This window comes from Schistocerca nitens, chromosome 4, assembly GCF_023898315.1.
Source record: "Schistocerca nitens isolate TAMUIC-IGC-003100 chromosome 4, iqSchNite1.1, whole genome shotgun sequence".
In the NCBI taxonomy this organism is placed as follows: Eukaryota; Metazoa; Arthropoda; class Insecta; order Orthoptera; family Acrididae; genus Schistocerca; species Schistocerca nitens.
Window position 1 is genome coordinate 71,422,876 of NC_064617.1, and position 18,082 is coordinate 71,440,957.

The 18,082-nt window shown below is 43.1% G+C and overlaps 1 non-coding gene across 1 annotated transcript; it reads left to right on the plus strand.

The window, feature by feature from the left end:
- Nucleotides 1-911: 911 nt before the first annotated feature.
- On the plus strand, nt 912-1,013 carry LOC126254813 (U6 spliceosomal RNA). Its single transcript, XR_007546447.1, has one exon. It is a non-coding gene; the product is annotated as a U6 spliceosomal RNA (small nuclear RNA).
- Nucleotides 1,014-18,082: the final 17,069 nt, after the last annotated feature.

Here is an 18,082-nt window from a genome sequence, read left to right on the forward strand (position 1 = left end):
ACGTGCGAGGGCTGACGTAATCGGCGCTCGGTGCTACCAACAGAAATTACAACGTTTAACTTCACCACGCAGTTTTGACACTACAACTGCTAGGTCGCTGGCGTTTGTACAAATGAAAAAAACAGAGAAGTTGACATGGATATGATGTGTTCCAGTCAATCCGATATGTGACGAAAACGAGTGACGGACCAATCGGACACCTTTTATTGTGCCACTTACGTGCCGTTACTATTGTTAACAAAGTGGTTATCGCCAAGCGTGAACGTGCGTAGGTTTCCTTCAGATCTTTCTCTAAGGGCGATAAACAGGCTGCTACCTTGTTGATGTACAGAACACCTAATAATAAATCAATACTTAAATATACGTCTCTGAAACTGGCAGTATATTTACAATGTGCGGACGACAGTTTTCTTGGCCCATACGCCGATTGTCAATACGTAGATATATCGATAGTTTATGTCGATACATCGAGCGCTGTGAAAGACATTTTTTTTAGATATCGACATATCGGATTCCCGATATTTTTAAAAATATCAACAGTCCTAGATAACGGTAGTGAGTAACTATTACCTCTTCTATACAACTTCCTTACTTTTCACAAGTTTCTATCCCACTTTGAACAATGACATTTGTTTATCAGTAGTAACGATTTCTACATATTTCGCCTTTAACTAGTAAGGAAAGAACGAAAAAATACTCACAGCTTTACTTTTCGGAGTTATTTATCCACATTATAAGAATGACGCATTTTCTTCAGCAGGAACTTATTTCTACTTTCGTTTCTCAGGCCTTGAGACCTGGATTTTGAAAAATTTCCGCAGCTGCAAACCGAGAACAACGATTAACTGCTCTAGTAGCCCGAACGTTTTTCACTCTGACGGTGTGGGACTTTCTCCCATTGCTACACAGCATCACTTTAGCAGAACGTATACAAAAACTGGAACAATACTGAGAAGATCAGCGTGGCCTCTGCCCAAGTACGAACCACAAGTCATGAAGCGTTCAACATATTTACAAGGAAGAGCAGGGAGAATATTAACCAAAAACAGTACCTGAACTCATTGTTAAGATCTGTTGAAAATATTGCGGGTTTAACTATTCCATGTAACTATATTTACGGATCAGTTGCGCACATAAAAACTAGCCTAGTTAATTATTACACAAATAGCTGTATCAGTGACCGTGGAACAGTATATAAACTGAAGATACACTTGCTAAGAAAGAATAAACTTCAAACTAAAAATATAATTTCCACCAAGGAATTAAAGTGTAAAATAAACTACCAAATGAGATTAAAGAGACTACCAAAAAAAAAAAAAAAAAAAGACAAAGTAGTTTTTGAAATAAATTTACAAAATACCTGTTAAACAACACATCCTCTAAAGTGAAGGGGTATGGTCAAATATGTAACAAAACTTAATCATAACAAAAATCCGTGTTATTTCAAGCGATGCTTTTGGACTAAATTTTTTTGTAGGAAGGTTTACTTGCAAAAATCTGCAATGTGTAATACTAACACCACACTAACTCATCCTGACACAATATCTCATTCATCATGTAAGGATACTGACACAGTTTTCCAGTAAAGGAAATGGGAAGTTGCGGGACAATAAATTCAAAACAAACATTGTCGCTATGGTCGTGATGTCAGCTGACAGTGTGTGTAGTGTTAACTGAGCTGTCGTGTTCGACAATGTAAAATAGTGCAATATGTTCGAAATTCTGAGAAAACCGTAGTCTTTTGCCCCTACTGTTCAATCGGTACATAAAAAAAACAATGATGGAAATAAAAGTAAGGTTTAGAAGTGGAATTAAAATTCAGGGTGAAAGGATGTCAATGATACGATTCACTGATGACATTGCTATCCTGAATGAAAGTTGTAAGGTGTCTAGAGTTTAAGGAACTTACATGAGCTTGATCCATAACCATAGTATGATACAGTATGGGCTGGCCAAGGCGACCGAGCGGTTCTAGGCGCTTCAGTTTGGGACTGCGCTGCTGCTACGGTCGCAGGTTCGAATCCTGCCTTCGGTATAGTTGTGTGTGATGTCCTTAGCTTAGTTAGGTTTAAGTAGTTCTAACTCTAGGGCACTGATGACCTCAGATGTTAAGTGCCATAGTGCTTAGAGCCATTTGAACCATTTCTTTTCATACGACTTCCTCAGAAAATAATAATTATATTCTATCAACAAAAACCAATTGCAGTAATCTCATGTAGCCGGCCAGTGTGGTCGTGCGTTTCTAGGCCCTTCAGTCTGGAACCGCATGACCGCTACGGTCGCAGGTTCGAATCCTGCCTCGAGCATGGATGTGTCTGATGTCCTTAGGTTTGTTAGGTTGAAGTAGTTCTAAGTTCTAGGGGACTGATGACCACAGATGTTAAGTCCCATAGTGCTCAGAGCCAATCTCATTTACTGAAAACTAACAGAACAATATCTACCAATTTAAAGGACAGGGGCATGCATAAGTAAGTTAAAGTGAAACCCATTTTGGAGATGAACCGAGCGGGTGGTTAATGGCCTTCGAAAACCCCACTTAACAAGAGAACAGCGAGCTCCAGCGCAGAAAGGGATAAGGCCAGAACAATACATTGTTCCTATTAATGTAAATACGGCTGGGATCAAGGCTGGACGGCTTTAACAGAGCTAGGGGGCGAGCTGGCAAGGAAAATAGAATTCACCTCTAACGAGATGGCGATTTGCTGAAGCCATACTGGGCGATGCAGACCGACACGGTTGGAAGATCCCCATCATATAAAAGCATTTTGAGAACTAGAATTTCTAAGGATCTCTCTTGTCTTGTGGCGGACTGCACAAGTGTGTAGAAAATAGCTAGGGCGTTGAGAGGTTTGCTTCTGTGAAGTGTGGATGATATGCTTCACATTGTTGCAACAGGTAGCAAACAGGTAGTTAATTATTCCTGTGGGAAATTTTGCAGGCAAAGAAATTGCACACATCACTCCAACCCTTAGCGCTGTGCAATAGCTATTATTTCGACTAGGGAAAAATTAATGTTCTACGGAACGCAGGGAGGTTGAGACCGAGTGAACGCAGACAAGGCCAGAGTAGGGAATTAGCGTTTCAGATCCAAGATGGGGACGACACCATTGCAGATCGCGCTTGCTAAAGCACCATCACACACTGTTGGTGTTGTGGTCTTCAGTCCTGAGACTGGTTTGATGCAGCTCTCCATGCTACTCTATCCTGTGCAAGCCTCTTCATCCCCCAGTAACTACTGCAACCTACATCCTTCTGAATCTGCTTAGTGAATTCATCTCTTGGTCTACCTCTACGATTTGTACCCTCAACGCTGCCCTCCAATACTAAATTGGTGATCCCTTGATGCCTCAGAACATGTCCTACCAACCGATCCCTTCTTCTAGTCAAGTTGTGCCACAAACTTATCTTCTCCCCAATCCTATTCAATACTTCCTCATTAGTTATGTGATCTACGAATCTAATCTTCAGCATTCTTATGCAGCACCACATTTCAAAAGCTTCTATTCTCTTCTTGTCCAAACTATTTATCGTCCATGTTTCACTTCCATACATGGCTACACTCCATACAAATGCTCTCAGAAACGACTTCCTGACACTTAAATCTATACTCGATGTTAACAAATTTCTCTTCTTCAGAAACACTTTCCTTGCCATTGCCAGTCTACATTTTATATCCTCTCTACTTCGACCATCATCAGTTATTTTGCTCCCAAAATAGCAAAACACCTTTACTACTTTAGGTGTCTCATTTCCTAATCTAATTCCCTCAGCATCAACCGACTTAATTCGACTACATTCGTTTTGCTTTTGTTGATGTTCATCTTATATCCTCCTTTCAAGACACTGTCCATTCCGTTCAATTGCTCTTCCAAGTCCTTTGGCTGTTTCTGACAGAATTACAATGTCATCGGCGAACCTTAAAGTTTTTAATACCTACTCCAAATTTTTCTTTTGTTTCGTTCACTGCTTGCTCAATATACAGAAACGTGCATGCCCTCGGGAAAAATTACGGCTGTAGTTTCCCCCTTGCTTTCATCCGTTCGCAGTACCAGCACAGCAAGGCCGTTTTGGTTAGTCTTACAAGGCCAGATCAGTCAATCATCCAGACTGTTGCTCCTGCAACTACTGAAAAGGCTGCTGCCCCTCTTCAGGAACCACATGTTTGTCTGGCCTCTCAACAGATACCCCTCCGTTGTGGTTGCACCTACGGTACGGCTATCTTTATCGCTGAGGCACACAAGCCTCCCCACCAACGGCAAGGTCCATGGTTCATTGGGGGGGGGGGGGGGGCATCTTAGGCCACAGTAAATGTTGAGTTGAGATTTTGCTCACTCCAGCTTGTGTACACTTTGACCATTGAAGAGCAAAAGCTAGGGTACTAATCTACCTTCACATTGAGTACATGGGAGTTTTTTATTGGTTTAAAAAGTAAAATTATTCTCCACCAACTCCGTGCATTGACCAGCTAGGCCATCATAGATGTAAGTTAGCTGATGAAGATTTTTAATCATTCTTGCCTGTGATAAAAATTTTCATATGCAGAGATAAGGAATTTAATAATCTCCAATTCAATGTGTCCAACAATTAAATATTTTGTTATTGATTGTTGGAAGTAATTGAACATGATTTTTGTGTGTTACTTGAAGCCTGAAAGTATAATGGTAAATTATATGTAGAATGGAAAAGGGAATAGCTGTTTTGTCTTTCTAGAATGGATCCCAACCTTTTACTTTTATTAATTTATGCATTCTAGTTACGTGACAGCAGCATTTCTAATTGCACCTAACATTAGCTGCATTACAGGGCCAGGTTCATATTTATCTAGAATGTCTGTTCAACACCCTGGGCTTGAGAAGACAGTTCAGCTATTTTGTCCATTTGCGAGCTTCACAAAGTGAAGAAAAATTACTTGATCTGCTGAATGGAATGAACAATCTAATGAGTACAGAATATGGACTGATAGTAAATCGAAGAAAGACAAAGTAATGAGAAGTGACAGAAATGAGATCAGCGAGGAATGTAACGTCATTGAGCAGATGATGTTAAGGAACTTTGCTATCTAGGCCATAACATAGCCAATGATGGACGGGGTATGGAGGACATTAAATGCAGGCTACTAATGGCAAAAAAGTCATTCCTGGGCAAGAAGTCTACTAGTGTCCAACATAGGCCTTAATTTGAGGAAGAAATTTTTGAGAATGTACGTTTGGAGCACAACATTGTGTGGTCGTGAAACATGGACTGTGGGAGAACCAGAACAGAAGACAATCGAAGCATTTGAGATGTAGTGCTGCAGACAAATGTTGAAAAGTAGGTGGACTGAGAAGGTAAGGAACAAGGTGGTTTGCACAGAATCGGAGAGGAAAGGAATATGTTGAAAACACTGATAAGTAGAAGGCACAAGATGATAGGACATGTGTTAAGACGTGAGGGACTGACTTCCATGGTACTAAAGGGAGCTGTAGAGGGCAAAAACTGTAGGTGTAGGCAGAGATTAGAATACACCCAGCAAATAATTGAGGATCTAGGTTGCAAGTGCTACTCTGAGATGATGAGTTTATCATAGGGGAGGAATTCATGGCAGGCCACATCAAATCAGGCAGAAGACTGAAGACAATATATATATATATATATATATATATATATATATATATATATATATATATGTGTGTGTGTGTGTGTGTGTGCTTGGAGTCCATATTGACCAGCAAGCGTTTCCTGTTCAAAGAATAAGAAGGAGACAGCGAGGTTCGTTAGAACGATGAATTTCTTTCGAAAATTCTTTCCGAGTTTTGCGCAACTGGGTGCTGGGCAATCATTTTGCGACGTAAGATCGAACCTTTTCTCTGTGGGGCTTTAAAAACGGCATTGGATAACGTTCCAATGTTCCAAATTTTGATAACCAATTTATATTACAAACGGGTGCAACGAAAGCCGGGATCGCTGCCGTTTTACTGCTAGAGGAAGCGAAGGAGAGAAAACCCATAGCTTACGCCAGCCGAGCTCTATCTGAGGATTAAAAGAAATAATCTGTCTACGAGTTGTAAGGCTTGACTGTCGTTTTTGGTCTTAGAAAGTTTAGATACCATTTAGAACATAGGCCATTGTTACTAAAAACGGATAACCAAGCTTTATTGTGTGTGTTGGCGCGTCCGCATACGACAGGGAGGCTAGCGAGATGGGTGGTATGAATATATCCATTCTGTTTTGCGGCTCGGCACATTAGGAGCACCGATAACCAAGTTGCGGACGCCCTAAGTCGCATGTTTCCGGCTGAGGAGGAAGCCGAGGGGGCAGCTTTTTATACGGGTAGTTATTCTTGGTGAACTACCTGAATTGTTTCGTAATTTTGGCGATGAGCAAAAGAACGACACGAAGTCAGGGGTGCCTACGAACCACGCTGAAGCGGATGATATAGTTTCAGCGTACTTGCAGTGCAAGATTACACTGGACTTTTAGTACGTTTTGCAAGCTGACTCTAAATTACCGCCCTGCCAACTCTCTTTAAACAGCAAACCTTCTAACTGACTACTTGCCCTATGTGTATGCTGAATTGATTCTGCCCTATGGCTGTGTTTGTTGTTGATAGCCTGCATAGAGATTATCTCAGTTATCAGAATATAAATGAACTTCAATGGCTGAAATGATGTGACTGTCATTACTTTGTCAATTTTAGAAGGGTAATTAATATATCAACACGGGACTGATATTTTATAAACGTTATGACAACAGTTTATTGCTTAGGAATTAGGCAAAAGTACATGTTAAGCTTGATGAGGAAAATAAAACATGATCTGACGGCAGTCGCCCGCATCTCGTGGTCGTGCGGTAGCGTTCTCGCTTCCCACGCCCGGGTTCCCGGGTTCGATTCCCGGCGGGGTCAGGGATTTTCTCTGCCTCGTGATGGCTGGGTGTTGTGTGCTGTCCTTAGGTTAGTTAGGTTTAAGTAGTTCTAAGTTCTAGGGGACTTATGACCACAGCAGTTGAGTCCCATAGTGCTCAGAGCCATTTGAACCATTTTTTCTGACGGCAGCACAAATATCAACGAACACTTAACAACACTGTGAAGACTAAGGTTTTCCTGATTGAGCTATTTACTCAGGCTCAAAATCTGGGTAACACAATCTAAAATTATCTAACACTGAGCTGACCTCGATGGATTTATTCTACGCAAAATTTATATTACGTTGTTGCAGCTGAGAACAAGTGGTGAGACTGTGATCTTGTTTGCCCTCACAAGCCGGAACATCAGCGCAGTACCCCTTTTCTTCGAGGTTGCCTGAGGTGTCGGTTGTGGTTCAGGCGTCTGCAGAGTAACTATGTGTGGCGCCTGTAATTCCCTATCGCGGGCACGAAATACGCAAAGTGGCGGCTAGCGATCTGTTAGACGAATCGCAGTTACTGTATCACGGAGCCATGAAATCTCGGCAGTTTCCAGCTCGTGACACTCCCTTCGCCGATCATACTGTGGACCAATTTTGACTCACTTATACACCAGTGCGGGCAAGGAGATCAAACGTGAAAGCTGTAGACTTGTCACGAAAAAATTGCCCTTAGCACAATTGTCTGACACGACTGAGGTCTAAACTGTTGGTACAGCTAAGCCCTCGCCATAGGCTAGGTGGGGTCACGTTCAGCACAAGTGTCCCAAGTGCCCACTCCCCCCCCCCCCCCTCCCCCTACTCATAAGTCAGGACCAGAATTGTCTCGAGACCAGAGTCTGAATCTGAAGATACACTTCAGACAGCAGTCTGAATTGAAAGACCGTGTATCTCCTCTCCTCACTTTCCACCAAACCTACCTACATCTGCATCTATATTCTGCAAACCACCGTGAAGTGCATGGCAGAGGGTACGTCCCACTGTGCCAGTTATTGGAGATTCTTCCTCTTCCATTCACGTATGGAATGCAGGAAGAATGATTATTTGAATGCCTCTGTGTGTGCAGTTGTTATTCTAATCTTATCCTCACGATCCCTGAAGTATATTCCAAGAGTAACCATTTGAAGTTGGGTCTTGATGGTTCAAATGGCTCTCAGCACTATGGGACTTAACTTCTGAGGTCATCAGTCCCCTAGAACTTAGAACTACTTAAACCTAACTAACCTAAGGACATCACACACATCCATGCCCGAGGCAAGATTCGAGCCTCCGACCGTAGCGGTCGCGCGGTTCCAGGCTGCAGCGCCTAGAACCGCATGGCCACTCCGGCTGGCTTGGGCCTTGAAACTTTAATAATACACTTTCTCGGATCAGTTAACGCCTGTCTTTAACAGTGCCAGTTCAGCTCCTTCAGTATATCTGTGGCAGTTTCCCACGGATTAAACAAACCTGTTACCATTCTTGCTGCCCTTTTCTGTAAACGTTCAATATCCCCGATAGTCCTGTTTGGTATGGGCCCCAGGGTCCCAAAAAACGTGAGCAATATTCTAGACTCAGTGGCACGAGGGATTTGTAAGCATTCTCCTTTGTAGAATGACTGCATTTCCGCAGTATTCTACCTATAAACCGAAGTCTACCAACTGCTTTACTCACCACATAACCTATGTAATCATTCCATTTAATATCCCTACAAAGTGTTACACCCAAGTATTTGCATGAGTTGACCAACTGAAACAGTGATTCATTGATATTACAGTCACAGCGTACACGTTTTTTCGTTTTGTGAAGTGCACTGTTTTACATTTATGAACATTTAGAGCAAGCTGCCAATCTCTGCACCACGTGAGACGTGGCATGAGCCCCCTCTCATGTTTCTATCTTACGATTCTCCTCTTTAATTGCTTGCGGTGGAAAGTCGCTATTCCTTCACACGCGGACTTCCCACACAGCGTCTCTCGTCACCCGGGTGGTCCGGTGACAGGCGGGCTCCACTGATCTGGAAAGGGTTAAGCCGACGGGTGTGAGGAAGTCGAGTGAATGCTTTGCAGACGCCGACATTGTCAAAAGACACGCCCGGAGGGGTCTGAAGTAGCGGCTAGGCTAGAGGTTCCGTTACTTCGCAGAATCTTAGCGAAAACACTTTCTGGCGGGCTACCAGCGAGGTGTGGGAATGACTTGTGTACCCAGGCAGTTGTGGCAGGAAAATTCCCGCCCTTTCTGCAAAATAGTAACTGTGATTGGCTTGCTCAGGGCATAGCTCCGTGACGTAGCAAAATCAGCGCAGAAATTGGCGCCAAGAATCTCCATTGTTGGAATGGTAGTGCTCCGGCAATGGAGTGGAATTTTCCGCCGGTTTTCGAGTTGTTGATTGGAACGTTTAACCACGGCCACTGTCGTGGGGGCGGGAATGTTGTGTGTTCGGCCTGTACGGGTGCTCTAGGTAGTCAGCTCTCGCCTTTCGGTCGAGGACGTCGAAGCAACCAGCCATCGCCTCCGGTACGCCAGATCGTGTTCTGGCAGTTAAGAAGACAGTTTGGTTATGTATGTCCGCAGCACTGGCAGATAGGGATTTTCCTAGGTGATAATCAGAGCTCAGCAGAGCGCGCCTGTTCGTCTTTTTCTATCTTTGTTCTGTCTTGAGTAGCAGCAATTAATGTTGGGTTAGCTGTGTGTCTCTCTTAAGATTTGAGTGGCAAGGAATTGGCTCCACATACCACTTCGTCTTAAACCTCACAATCTAGTTTAGGGACAACTTCACCTTCACAGCGTTTGTTTGAGTATCCAATTTGAGCCAATTTGATGTATTATAAATGTTTCATGTGTTTTTGTTTATTATTTTGTGTTTAGTCTTAATAAATCATATTGTTATTTTGGACAGAACTTTCATTCTGTTAATCGGTAGAGCAACCCATCATTTCTCACTACGTTAATGAAACCTTCCTTTATTTAACTTATTTATCAAATTAAATTATTGCAGGTGCCAAACTCTTTTCTACTCCACTTGCAGGGTTGATTACAGTCAGTTCGCGTATATTTTTTAATCCATGTGCAACAGCAAAAGTCGGAGTTAGAATAGGGGGGGCTTAGAGCATCATTTACATATGTAGATTCTAGAAGAATTTAGTGTTAAATACACTGCTTGCCCCGGCATCTCGCATAAAATGGCGACCCTTAGCCTCGGATCTTCCCTGTGAATCGCTGATAAGCAAGTATTATTAGTAGTAGGGACACTCAGAATTTTTTTTGCTTAATTTTTTATGGATTAATACCCAAGATTTTTTCTGGTAGTTCCGCGTTTAGTTTTAAGTAGCGGCGCATGATCACAGTTTTTGTTCTCAGTGTATATATTTTTTTGTTTGTTCATTCTTTTTTTGTGTTTCTTTTATGTGGTGGCCGAACCACATCACACTTTGTCGGGTTTGTGTGCGGTTTCTATACCACAACAAATCGTGCATGTAATTATAGAGTTGGAACGACGTTGTTCAAATTTTATGTTTATGTGTAAAAAAAAATATTGGGAGTAGATTATTTTTATTGTGCATTTTTAGATAAATTTGGTTTTTCATGAATGATCACGAGAAGGAAGGCACGACTATTATCGAGCGTAGCTAAAACGAAAGAGGATAGCATAATGGATAAGGGGCAGTTTACTGACGGGGATAGGTTCGGAGATGAGATGGGTACATTTTTAGCAGGTCAGGACGACAGACTCATTGATGAGGAGGGTGATTTGGACGCGATCATAGAGCAGCGTCGCGGTCGTGATTATGATAGTGAGGTAGAGGATGAAACAGAGACAGGCACACAGGTCGAGACGGTAGCAGAAATTAATAATCAAACGAACGAGAGCAGACAGGGGCCAGCTCGGCCACGTCAGAGCTCTAGCGCCCAGGTGTCCAGAGTTACATCGCCCATGTTTGAAGAGGATCAAAAAGATGACGTAAACCCAATACTGTGCTTCCTACGATCAATGAAAGAAGAAGCTGACGAACAACATAAGAAGGAGAAGGAAGAAGATGAGAGAGTAAGAAGGAGAAAGAAGAAGCTGACGAACAGCGTAAGAAGGACACAGAGGCAATAATTTCGCATATAGGGGAAATTCGTGGGGAATTACTAACAATAAAGAAAGAATGTGGAGAAGCAAAACAATTGTCAATGGTAGCACAAAAAGTAGCAGGCCTAGCCAAAACGGCAGCAACAGGGGCAATGAAAATCGCAAAAGTAACTTCTCAACTTGCAGGTCGCTTGCGACGTGCGACACAAGCCCACTCGAAATCCCTAGCGTTCTTAAAAACCCAAGGTAATATTGCGGTTACGAACATCACGAAACGAATGAAAGAAGTAGAGAGTCGGATAGCAAAACTAGAGCGAAACGGGCACACGAGCACTGCGCGTTCGGATACCAATGATGGAGCACACAGAATTGTGTCTCCGAGGAAAAGCCCGCCGTGCTCTAGCCCAGTGACAGAGTGCGGAACTAACAATGCACACGCAGAAACACCTAGTAATAGCTCCAATAATTGTAGCCCACTTAGGAGAGTGAATTCTGAGTGCCACTGCCACTGTGATACAGAGGTTGCACATCACAGTTATCAGCAAGATAGATCAGGACACTCAGCAGACGTGCAAGTATCGGAAACGAGTGACAACACCAGCGCGAGGATCGGACAGGATTTTGATCACAATCACTTCCTGTCGATACTAAAATTCCAAAAGTTCAGAGATAATGGAGGGTCGATGCATCCCAAGAGCTGGGTGATACAGTTTACAAATTCATTACCGTCATCATGGCCAACCCTGGCAAAATTAGAATTCATGTGTCGACACATTGAAGGCCAAGCCGCGGAAAAGATGCGGGGTGTGGCAGCGACGTGTCAGACTTATCAGGAATTTGTTGATGCGTTCCTGGGGATCTACTGGTCAAAGGAAACGCAAGACAGGATTAAAGAGGAAATAATATTTTGTCCTGAACTGGAAGTGTCCGGGCAAAGGAGCGCAACCAAATTTTTTGATGATTTACTCAAGAAGAATCAATTTTTAGATAGTCCATATAGCAAGGGAGAAATCATCAAATTTTGTTTTTCCAAATTGCCTGTTAGGTATCAACAGACACTTGTCGGCAAGTGTGGATCTGACATAGAAGCATTCAAGAGTCTATTGCGCGAACTCGAAGTAGTTTTCGATAAACAAGACGCAAAGGACAGGAAGAAGGCGCAAAATAATAAATACCACGGGCCAGCAAAGGCAGACGACAACAGGTCGCATAATCGCGCTCGTCAGTTAGGAAACCAGGGTTACGGAAATCAAGGTTACGCAATTCAAGATTATGGAAACCAGAGACACGGAAACCAGAACCTCAGGGAACAGGGTCAATCTAGACAAGGAATCTGGGACAGGAGGAATAATGAACGGCAAAGCGACCGTAACTGGAGAGAGCGAAATCAAGGACCACAGGAGAACCAGGAGATTGAAATTAGACCTGCAAATCCTAATGCACGTCAGAGGAGGGGGAGTCTGACAAGGGATTGGCGCTAGTCCATAGGACTCCACCACATCTCTCACACAAAGAAGTTCGTGCTATAGCAGTAGTGTAAGTGGTTTACATAGTAGAATAGGCAAATATATAAACCTTTCTTCGGGGAACAATAATCATTGCATTAATAGATTAAGACTGTTAAATTATTAACACGCTGCATTGTCTCACATAAGAATTTACTGCTGCTATCCTTTTTTGTTTCTGTTCGCGACTTCCAATGTCGATGGAGTAGGAGACACTACCTTTCCATAAGCAATGTTTTAGTCCTTTCCTGTCTGGTGTCCATGTTGAGGGATAATGATGAGTGAGGAAATGTCGCACAAACGGGCGCATACAAGAACGTGCTGTTAGAAGCGTTCTGAGAAGTCGTGATACGCTCCATAGCGGCCACAACCAGTTCGTGAGACGTTCATACCAATGCTTGCAGGCACGCGTCAGTACACTGCAAGATTGTGGTATATTGCGTGATTTCGAGGATGAACATGTGCAGTATAGTTTTTACAGTGATGCGCCAGCATCGTTGTCTTGCAAGTCGGGGTGAACCTGCGAGCGTTTGACTCCAATGGTGCCCTAGACGGTAGAAATGCGGGCATAAAGCCTACCATGCCAATGTGCTGGTTGGGGATTTAGCGTGCTGCTTGTGACTGTCACAGATGAATAACCAAGGAATTATACTTGGATATTCGTGACATACTGTGTAGCTGGTGTGTGGTGGGCGACGGAATCCTCAACAGGAACCGCTCCTAGCTTGGTCATATTACACTGCCTCTGGAAAGGTGTGCTTTGATCGCGAATACTGCATAACATAGAAAAAAAAGTTGCAACTATAAATTTATTGTCTTGTATAGCCATGGCTAACCCAGTCTCTGGAGTTTCAGTGAGGCGTAGTGAGAACTCGGAGGCCATGTCGTACGGCGCGCACATCACTGTCGTCAATAGCGGCGAGCAGCGAGACATCTCAGCGTAACAGGAATTGTGTAAGAGTGTTATATAAGGTAAAATAAATAAATAAATAAATAAATAAATAAATAAAATAAAATAAAAAGAGAGAGAGTACCATATACTAGGATAAGTTAAACTTTAGGATTTAACAATAACTAGATCCTTAATATTGTGGGGTTTTCTACCGCAAGTGTTTGGCGCGCGCATGTTGGGATGTTATTTTTCAGGTCATCAAATCACAGACCCAAGATGGAGGGACGACCGGCGAGCGAACGTAGAATAGTTGCTTGTTCTTTATAGCTCAGTAAAACTTCGACCTGCATAATAACATAATTTATTCAAAAGACATAGAATGTAGTTCGTTGGCAAATGTTAGTTAATTCTTGAGCATGTCTACTGTCGATCTATATAATTAATAGTAATATTAGTGCGGGCCCGCACATTTAGCTGTTCATCCAGTGTAGCGTCACACACCATGTACAGTAGTGAGACCGGTCTCTACACAAATATCAAGATAAATTATTTCCATGTCTAGATTACATACACCACGATTTTGTTACAATGATAGCCATAGATTAATAACTATAAAAGTAAAATAAGAGTGTCTGAAATGACAGACCATCAATGTGTCATTATGTAAATTTATTATAACATAGAAGGTCATGGGGAAAAGTTAGGCATAAGATTTTTGTAAGAATTGTGCAGATGACAGGGATCGTGGCAATGCAGAGGCCAGCCGGAGCAAAAACGAGAGGTCATCAGCTACCTGCAAGAAGAGAGCGTCAGCGCGCCACCTGACGTGAAGGGCGCGAGAGCATCCGGTCCTACAAGCTGACAGTCACCGGGCCGTATACCTGAGGGATTAGGCGGCAGACAGCCCTCGCCGGGCCACAAGCGAAAGTGAGGCTGGCCGTTGACTCTGACACGCGACCCACACGCGACAGCCTGCTAGCTCTCCGGACGCGGCAGCCGTTTGGAGGGATTCCCTGCGGCAGACCACGTTGTCGTGAGTACACGAAGAAGATCACATATCGTGTCAGAACCTGCGCCTCATGTGCCTCAGGACAGAAAGGGACGCTATATACTCACCTGTTTGGGTTTTTACAACTCACTAACATTGGCCGATCTGCATACACAAAGCAGTATCGTGCCACACACTCTAACAAATGAATGGTCTCATTTCTAACTTCTCCTCTCTATTAGAGAGCAGTTTTAGCAATCGTCGCTCCTAGTTCGATCCTGTATGGATGACCTCACACACTTGTGGAGTCACTCCACGTGCCATCATCCCTCGTTGAACTGCAATATTGGGAAACGTAAAGTACTGTCCAGCGAGAGAAGAGTCCTAGACTAGTGATGTATCCCAACAAGTAGACCTCAGAGACAATTAATCGACGTGAGAAGAGCCTATCACTGTGTCTTCCTACGGTACTGCCGTGATCATATGCATGGGTCTTGCTGCAATCTCAACAGAGTACTGATACTCCAGCACACCCTATTGCCGTTGCAACAACGTAGCAACAACACCCGACGTTTAGCCCTATGTGATGTCAGTACTGTGGAATTTGTGAAGTGCTTCGAATATTTCTAACAATGTGATTTAGTGCCTCATTTTCAGCACAGTCGTGAACTTTGTGCAATGTGCACGCACAACTTGATGCCCCATGAACCTTGCTTTTTTTCTTAAAATTCTTTCTCTTGGTGTTGTTTTTGTAATGTATGTTATACCTTGTATGTGTTTGTGTTTTACACTGCAATTCTTATTACAAATTATTGTATTGTTCTCCACACCATGTTTTTTTGTATTTTGTATTTATTGTTGTGTGTATGCAAACAGTGTGCCTGAAGTCCCCATAAACTGAAGCAGATACCACCACTGTCATTGTGAATGGACCATCAGTTCAGGGAACATTTTGTAAAGGTTATTCTTGCTGCAGGGAGACAGAATGAATCGGAGGTTGTAACTAGATTCTGAAAGCTCACAAAGAGATTGTTAACTTAAATAGTATCATGTGTGAGTGAGTTCAGGTTAGTTTCATGATTCAAATTGTTGTAAAATCTTGGGCATTTAATTGGGGAGCACTCCAACTCTGATTGTAAAGAATAAAGTGCTCCATATTTGGCTCACATGCCCGGGCCATATTTAGAGCGTGAATGTCTGTGTGAATCGGTGTTTGGAAGGGGCTTCCTGGGTATGGATGTGTGATGTGAGTGTTAGTGTTCCATATTAAGAAGGTAAAGGCTACATCATAAATAATCGTCCCTCTATGAGCTGCACTTTTCGGTTGCAGTGGTTTTTTAAAGATTGCGGCATGTGGAGTCAGTTTGCAAGATTGTTCTTGGGCGATTGACTCACTACCTTGCTCCTAAGTGAGCCAACCGCTCACCAATTACAATCTAAAATGGCGTAGGGGCAATGAGAGGTGGCATGAGCCCCCTCTCATATTTCTATCTTACGATTCTCCTCTTTAATTGCTTGCGGTGGAAAGTCGCTATTCCTTCACACGCGGACTTCCCACGCAGCGTCTCTCGTCACCCGGGTGGTCCGGTGACAGGCGGGCTCTGCTGATCTGGAAAGGGTTAAGCCGATGGGTGTGAGGAAGTCGAGTGAATGCTTTGCAGACGCCGACATTGTCAAAAGACACGCCCAGAGGAGTCTGAAGTAGCGGCTGGGCTAGAGGTTCCGTTACTTCGCAGAATCTTAGCGAAAACACTTTCTGGCGGGCTGCCAGCGAGGCGTGGGAATGACTTGTGTACCCAGGCAGTTGTGGCGGGAAAATTCCCGCGCTTTCTGCAAAATAGTAACTGTGATTGGCTTGCTCAGGGCATAGCTCCGTGACGTAGCAAAATCAGCGCAGAAATTGGCGCCAAGAACCTCCATTGGTGGAATGGTAGTGCTCCGGCAATGGAGTGGAATTTTCCGCCGGTTTTCGAGTTGCTGATTGGAACGTTTAACCACGGCCACTGTCGTGGGGGCGGGAATGTTGTGTGTTCGGCCTGTACGGGTGCTCTAGGTAGTCGGCTCTCGCCTTTTGGTCGAGGACGTCGAAGCAACCAGCCATCGCCTCCGGTATGCCAGATCGTGTTCTGGCAGTTAAGAAGACAGTTTGGTAATGTATGTCCGCAGCACCGGCAGATAGGGATTTTCCTAGGTGATAATCAGAGCTCAGCAGAGCGCGCCTGTTCTTTTTCTAACTTTGTTCTGTCTTGAGTAGCAGCAATTAATGTTGGGTTAGCTGTGTGTCTCTCTTAAGATTTGAGTGGCAAGGAATTGGCTCCACATACCACTTCGTCTTAAACCTCACAATCTAGTTTAGGGACAACTTCACCTTCACAGCGTTTGTTTGAGTATCCAATTTGAGCCAATTTGATGTATTATAAATGTTTCATGTGTTTTTGTTTATTATTTTGTGTTTAGTCTTAATAAATCATATTGTTATTTTGGACAGAACTTTCATTCTGTTAATCGGTAGAGCAACCCATCATTTCTCACTACGTTAATGAAACCTTCCTTTATTTAACTTATTTATCAAATTAAATTATTGCAGGTGCCAAACTCTTTTCTACTCCACTTGCAGGGTTGATTACAGTCAGTTCGCGTATATTTTTTAATCCATGTGCAACAGCAAAATTCGGAGTTAGAATAGGGGGGGCTTAGAGCATCATTTACATATGTAGATTCTAGAAGAATTTAGTGTTAAATACACTGCTTGCCCCGGCACCTCGCACACGTTGAAATCATATCAAGATCTGACTTGCTACTTAACGAATACGCACTTCGAACTACGAAGCCAGTTGAAGAAACTTGCAGTAGATATCTGAAGGAACGCTTCTGAAGTGGCCTACTAGAGGGTAGTGCAAGTGAAGACATCCAGTAGCAGCTGCTCTGTTAGTGTTACTGTATCTCGTGATCGAATATTACGCCAGTGTCTCTATTGATTTTCACAGGAAAGCTATTCCTGTAAGGCTCTGAAAATTTATCTATCAAAGAACGTTCTGTGTGAAATCTTTCCCAATCTTCGATAGTTTTGGATATTATACCAACAGCAGTGATTTTCATTAATAACTTTTTGTCGTAACAGAACGGGAGATGAAGGTCATTCAGTGACGTGTCTTTTGACGCCACTTGAATGAGAGAAAAAGAACCGGAGAATGGCTAACGGTGGAAGACGCTACATGCTGCATAATACGCTTCTCGAGTGTAATTTTTTATCTCCATGAGGCTGCAATACTTGATTTACAGTTTTCTACAAGACACTGAGGGAATTGTTGGCTGGGAGACCTTAAATCTTTGGTTTGGCCTCTTAAGTGGCAAAAGTTTTCTTTACTGCCGTATATGGGGACTTTCTGTTAATTATGCCAGTTTGATACATACAGGTTGGCAATTGCTGAACTGTATGAAGAAAAGTAACTTAATTACAAACTACATCTTGAACATACATTATTCAACATGTAAACGTCATTATAGATATTCCGATTCAGGTTATGACATGATCGATACGCCTGCCATCATTGGCGATGATGTGGTGCAGACGAATAGTGAAATTCTGCATGGCCCGCTGGAGTGTCGGAATAGTGGCGCTGTTCGTGACCTCATGAATGGCTGTTTTTAACTCATCGATGGTTCTGGGGTTATTGTTGTACACCTTGTCTTTAGTATAACCCCACAAAAATGAGTCACATGTGGCAGTGGCCTCTAGGTGCCCCAGAGTTCGGGCCCAAA